The sequence below is a fragment of the Eumetopias jubatus genome, unplaced genomic scaffold (assembly GCF_037043125.1).
Source record: "Eumetopias jubatus isolate StellerSeaLion01/CBP00866 unplaced genomic scaffold, mEumJub1_p1.0 scaffold_14, whole genome shotgun sequence".
NCBI classification, from domain to species: domain Eukaryota; kingdom Metazoa; phylum Chordata; class Mammalia; order Carnivora; family Otariidae; genus Eumetopias; species Eumetopias jubatus.
In genome coordinates, this window is record NW_028274820.1 from 68,845,254 (window position 1) to 68,851,986 (window position 6,733).

General features: G+C 38.1%; 1 non-coding gene across 1 annotated transcript; it reads left to right on the top strand.

The window, feature by feature from the left end:
• Positions 1-2,661: 2,661 nt before the first annotated feature.
• LOC114210702 (U6 spliceosomal RNA) lies at positions 2,662-2,768 on the top strand. Its single transcript, XR_003609564.1, has one exon. It is a non-coding gene; the product is annotated as a U6 spliceosomal RNA (small nuclear RNA).
• The last annotated feature ends 3,965 nt before the right edge of the window (positions 2,769-6,733 follow it).

The window sequence follows — 6,733 nt, forward strand, 5'->3', positions numbered from 1 at the left end:
ATGGAGTTCCGCATCAGGCTCCCTGCTCAGCGGGGAGCCTGCTTCTCCCTCTCTCTCTGCTGCTCCTCCTGCTTGTGCTCTCTCTCTGCCAAATAAATGAAATCTAAAAAAAAAAAAAAAAAAAGGGAAAGGAGTCAAACCTAGATTTATACCAAGAAGACAGAGCTTTCTTTAGGAGTTATCATTAGTATTCAGTTTCAACCTCATGGTCCCCAGGAGGAAGGGCAATGTGCAGTGTGTTCAGAAGCCTGGGCTTTGAGGTGAGAAAGGCCTGGACGTGAATCACAACTTTGTCATTTCCAAGTTGTGAGACCTTGGGCAAGTGACTTAACCTCTCTGTGCTTTAGTTTTATTAGCTATAAAATGCAGGTAATGTTAGTACTGGTCTCATAAAGTCTTTGAGAATGAAATGACAAATCATATGCAAAATGCTTTCTACAGTACCTGGTGCATGGTATGCACTTTATAAATATTAACATTTGAGAATTTGAGACCGACTCCACCTCCCTAAAAAAATTGCACTTCTCTTTCCCACCCAGGGTTCTGAATAATTTGAGAATTTTAGAAAAAATAAAGACACGGGCAAAAGACCTCCTTATTAATGATAGAGGAAGGTTGGAGAATGCAGTTTAGTCGGACAGTCAAATTGGCCTGCTGAGTGTAGGTAATGCCCCAAATTAGGCAGACTCACCTTACCTGTTCTGGCAGCACCACCTGGACCAGCCCTCCCATGGGAAAAGGAAGAAGAGCAGAACATGCTCTTCCCTATAAGAAGCTTTTTTTCAAGCAGAACGGGGCTGAGCATGCACAGGTATTTTTTCCAAATTCACCAGAGACATGATTCTATATTGTCAGGGTCTGAGTGAATAAAGGGTCAGGAGAGAGAAGGGGTGTGACAGAGAAAAGTCTTCCTCACAGAAATCAAGACCAGGAGAAGATGTTCCCATCTAACACAATGTTATCATTGTCATCAAGAATTCATTATTTCATTATTTAATTTGGTATTACCTTCCCCCTTCATCTCTTCCAATCATACCATGACTATTGCTGGTGTGACGAATTACCACACGCTTAGTGGCTGAAGCAATACAGATTTATTCTCTTATAGTTGGGGAAGTCAGAAGTCCATAATCAGTCTTGATGGGCTAAAGTCAAGGTATCGAGAATGCTGATTCCCTCGGAAGGCTATGAGGGACCTTCTTTGCCTCTTTTGGATTATAGAGGCCGCCTGCTTGTGGTCCTTTCTGTGCATCATTTCAACTGTTTGCTTTCTTCATACATCTCCTGCTACTGTCTCTGACCATGTTGTCTCCCTCTCATAAGGACCTTTGGGATTCCACTCTGCCTATTCATACAATCCAGGAAAATCTCTTGTCTCAAGATTCTTAATCACATCTGTGAAGTCTGTGTTCCCAGGTAAGGTAACAGCATCACAGATTTAAGGGATGAGGATGTGGATGTGCTTGGGTAGCCATTTTTCAGCCGACCAAATGACATTTTGATTGTCTGAGTTTGTCTTGTAGCTATTTTTCATGTTATTTTGTAGAGCATTTTTAAAAATATTTCCTGAATCAGGTTGTAAATTCCTGAAGAGTAAATATCAGATCTTCCATGTTTTTATATTTATTCTGCTTTATTATCTCACATGTTAATGCAAACTAATGCTCATAATAGGCACTCGATAAATCTATTGATTTAAATACGTTAGAGATCACAGTGTTGAGAATGGAGGCCTGTGTCTGGTTTACTTATGTTCAGGAGAAGCAAAATCTCAGCTTTGACTTTGGATTCTACAAATATTCAGACGACATAAGAAACAGTGTACTTGGAGTGAAGCATTAGAATGTTACTTGTTTCCTAGAATTCTCACTGTTGGACTATAGAGAGGCTTTGGGACAGTCAATTAAGTGTTAAGATTTACCAGAAATCTAAGGGATTATTTCTGCCACACTCTCCTTCCTCAGATAAAGAAGAGAAATGGTGAATTTTTGTGAGTGGATGTGAAAACTTAGGCTGCACAATTTAACCTCCTCTCGCCATTAAACTTTGGAGAGGTGGATTATTATACTATGGAATTTGATTCTGATTTTAGCTGCAGTGGTTGGTAAGAAGTGTACCGTGACTTGAAACAAATACACACAAAATAATTCCCTCTCTCATACGTAGGTGCATATCAAATACACGATTGTTCATCACTTAAAGGTTGAGTTAGGAAATTATGGAGGCCAATATGTAATTTTAAGGTATTCAGTTTACATTAACAGATATCGAAATGAACCATAGAATTAGCTTTAAAACATATAGCCTAATTCACACCCATTATTTTAAAAGTTAGTGATGCCATATAGTAGCTTTGCATATAATATTTTGTTATATAATTAAGACCAAAAAAAACCAAAAAACAAAAACCCTGATTCTTTGTCCTCAGCCCTTTGAATTTGCAATTGCCATTAGGTACTTCACCTGTGCTACCTTCACATCCTCCCCCTCCCTTCTGGACTTTTCCTCTCTAGAATGGTAGAAACTGAACTGTGGGGCTAGAAAGGACCCTAGAGGTCATCTTGTCAATTTGGACATTTTACAACTGAGAACATAATTCCAGAGACATTACTGACTTGCTTAAGGTCACACAACTATTGGCAGTTATAACACAAATCTCCTGTGCTCACTTCGGGAGCACATATACTAAAATTGGAATAATACAGAAAAGATTAGCATGGCCCCTGCACAAGGATGACACATAAAAACACAAGTCTCCTAACTCTCTGTAAAGACATTCCTCCCCCCTCATTTAGGTAAGGGAATTAAAGAGCAGAGAGCAAAAAGAAAATTACCAAGGAGTAAAGCGATGGAGGATGAGAGGATTCTGGAATTACTGTGGCCTAAAGGAGGCAGGATTCTCAGTCACATGCTTTCTTATCTAACAGAGTTAATCATCTGTTAGAGGAAGAAAGATGTGCCTACCCTGGGGTTTCAAAATAAGACCACAGGCGAAGGTTTAATTCTGATGGACAGTGCTGGTGGGAACCTGCTCCCCTCTGGGTGAGCAGAGCACCTGAGAACCAAGTCACAGGACCTGGAGAAAGGATTATAATACAGGGATGAGTAAAGAGATACTAGGAAATTGCAAAAATAGAAAAAAAGAAAGAGAAAAAAAGCAGGTATGGCAATAGCAGGAACAATGTTAATAGTAGAAAAAGAGGTATGTAGAGTTAAAAGAATTAAGCTAGACAGAGGGTCATTTTGTAGTAATAAAGTGACTACATGAACAATTTATGAAGGTTCTGAAACACCAAACAAAAGTACCCAAGATCACGTCATAACTAAATATAGAAAGCAGTATCTATTTGATACGCAAGGATAAATTACAAAACTACACTTCTAATGGGAGACCTTAATACCCATTTTTAGAATAATATATAGGGGAATTGAACAATGATGTCAACACATTTTCTTATATAGACATATCAAAACAAAAAAAAATTCAGAAACATATATCCTTTGAATATAGAATATAAAATATTTTCTATGTCCGTGGAATCTTTTAAAACATGAATTATGTAATTGACCACAAAACAAATCTTGATAATATTTTAAAAGCAAACTGTGGGGCGCCTGGGTGGCTCAGTCAGTTGAGCACCTGACTCTTGATTTTGGCTCAGGTCATGACCCCGGGGTTGTGAGATCTTTGCGTGCTCAGTGCGGAGTCTGCATAAGATTCTCTCTCACCCTCTCTGCCTTGCCCCTCCCCCCACTCTCTTGCTCTCAAATAAATAAATAAATCTTGCTTAAGATTCTCTCTCACCCTGTCTGCCTGTCCCTCCCCCCCATTCTCTCTTTCAAATAAATAAATCTTTAAAAAAAGTATAATATTTACAGACTACTCTCTTGGACCATATTTTAAAAAATCAGAAATAATGAAATGATGAGCCTCTTTTTTCTCTTAATGCCCAAATAGTAACTACTTAGAAAATATGAATGCATTCCTGGTTAGCTCATGGATCAAAACCACATGAAAACTGAAATTAGACTATCTGAGAACAGTAAAAAAGGATGAATATCAAAACCCATGGAGCCTAGGAAAAAGAATATTTAGTTGTAAATCCCTTTGATAAGTGGTACAGTAAAAGGGAAAGAGAATGAGACATACTTGAAAATCTCCCCCCAAAATTGATTTCTCAGCAAAGTCAACATTACCAAAATTGATAACCAAGTACAGAACTAGAACAGAACGCTTATGACCAAAGAAGTGAGAAAGGTGATCCTATAAAAAAAGAGGCATTATGAAGCCTATACCTTGCTAGTGGAAATGTAGAATGAGGCAGGCACTGTGGAAAGCAGCTTGGTGTTTTATATATTAATTAAACATAAACCACATGATCCAACAATCCCACTCCCAGGTCTATACCCCAAAGAACTGGAAGCAAGGACTCAAACAAATACTTGTACACCAGTGTTCATAGCAGCATTCTTCAAAAGAGCCAAAAGATGGAAACAACCCAAGTGTCATCAATAGATCAGTGGATCAACTAAAGGGAATAAGTTCTGACACTTGCTACAATGTGGATGAACCTTGAAAACATTATGCTAAGTTAAGTAAGCCAACTGTAAAAGATAAATGTTGTGTGATTCCCCTTACATGAGGTACCTAGGATAGACAAAGAGACAGAAAGTAGAATAGAAGTTACCCGCAGCTGGAGGAAAGGTGGACTGTGGGCTTACTGTTTAATGGGTTCAGAGTTTCTGTTTGGGATGATGGCAAATTTCCGGAAATGGACAGTGGTGATGGTTGCACAATATTGTCAGTGTACTTAGTGCCACTGAATTGCACACTTAAAAAGGGTTAAAATTATAAATTTTGTGTTGTATATGCATATTTTATCACACTTAAAAGAGACATTGTGACAAGATATTTTCCTGAGTTCTAAACAATCTCGAAAGAACAGATTTCTCTCATGTTAATCAATTTACAGAGTAGAAAAAGATGAAAAGTTCCTCAAATTGCTTTTGAAGTCAGTACAACCTTAATTGCCAAATCTGGTAAAGGTATTTCAGTCTGGCATGGTATCAAAAGAAGATTTATTAGGCCACCTAGAATTTATACAGAAATTAAAAGGTGGTTCAATATCAAAATCTCATTATAATTTGCTTAATTAACAAACTAAAGGAGAAAAAAAGCTTATAATTTCAGGAGAAATTGAAAGCATGTTAGACAAAATTTCAGAGGATATCCTAAGTAAAATATGAATAGGATGAAATTACCTTTAAAACCTTAAAATTGAGGTGCCTGGGTGGCTCAGTCGGTTAGGTGTCCGACTCTTGGTTTCAGCTCAGATCATGGTCTTGGGGTCCTGAGATGGAGCCCTGCTTCAGGACCATCGCTCAGCTCTCTCTCTCTCAAAAAAAAAAAAAAAATTCACATGTGACTTTGACTCCTCCAAAATATTACTAGTAGCCTACTTTCGACTGGAAGCCTTACCAATAACAGTTGATTAACATACATTTTGTATGTTATATGTATCATATACGATCTTCTTACAATAAAGTAAGCTAGAGAGAAGAAAATGTTAAAATCATATGGAAGAGAAAATACATTTACAGTACTATGCTCTCAAAAATCTGCACGTAAGTGGACCTGTGCAGTTTCAGCCTGTGTTGTTCAAGGGTCAACTGTAGTAATAAAATCCTCAGCTTATAAAATTCTACATACAAAATTATGTATTACAGAATTTCTCAGATGGGCAAAAATACTGAAAGTTGGAGATATACTAAATGTCCATAAATAGGGGAAGGCTTTAAATAAGTACTGGTTTGCCCACACTGTGGAATATTTTGCTACTATGCATCCATTAAACACACTAAAAATTAGAAGTATACCAGTTGTACTCAAGGCATTTTTTAAGTGAGAACAATAAGATACAGAGGAGTGTGCATAATATACAATTTTTATAATCAATCCCAGACTCCCTATCAGTGCAGATGTACATGTATATGCAAGTGTGTGTCTGCACGTATAAAATTACATGAGACTGAAATAAAGCCCAGAACTACAAACACAGGGTTATTAACATAGGTTATCAGATTGATTGGGAGAAGGAGCAGTAAATATGAATGAGTTGGAGAGAAATGCTGGAAAGGTGACTTTGGAGGGAAGCAGATAATTAGCTTTTTCTCTATACATCTTTGTATGTTTTATTTATTGCAACAAGCTTGTGTTATTCCATATTTGAAAAATATAGATAAAAAGAACCAACGTTGAGTTGAATGGCTGCCTCCTGAAAGACGTGTCCATTCAGAACTTGTGAATGTGACCTTATTTGGAAAAACCATCATTGCAGATGAAATTAATTTAAGATCTCCAGATGGGATCCTCCTGGACTAGTGGGGCCCCGAAATCTATGACAAGTGTTTTTATAAGGGAAGAGAAGGGCAGAAGATGCACGAAGAAGAGGAGGCTGTGTGAAGGCTGAGGCAGAGACTGGCCTGAGAAGCCACAAGCCAAGAAATGCCAAGAGCCACCAGAAGCTGAAAGCGGCAAGGGACAGAATCTCCCCAAGAGCTGCTGGAGGGAGTACAGCCCTACCCACCCCTTGACTTCATGCTTCAGGCCTCTAGAACCGAGAGAATAATGTTCCGTTGTTTTAAGCCATTACGTTTGTGTTTACTATGGTAACCCTGGGAAACACACAGAGGCTAAACCTTTAATTTATGTCGATGGAAATTTTCTGCAAAT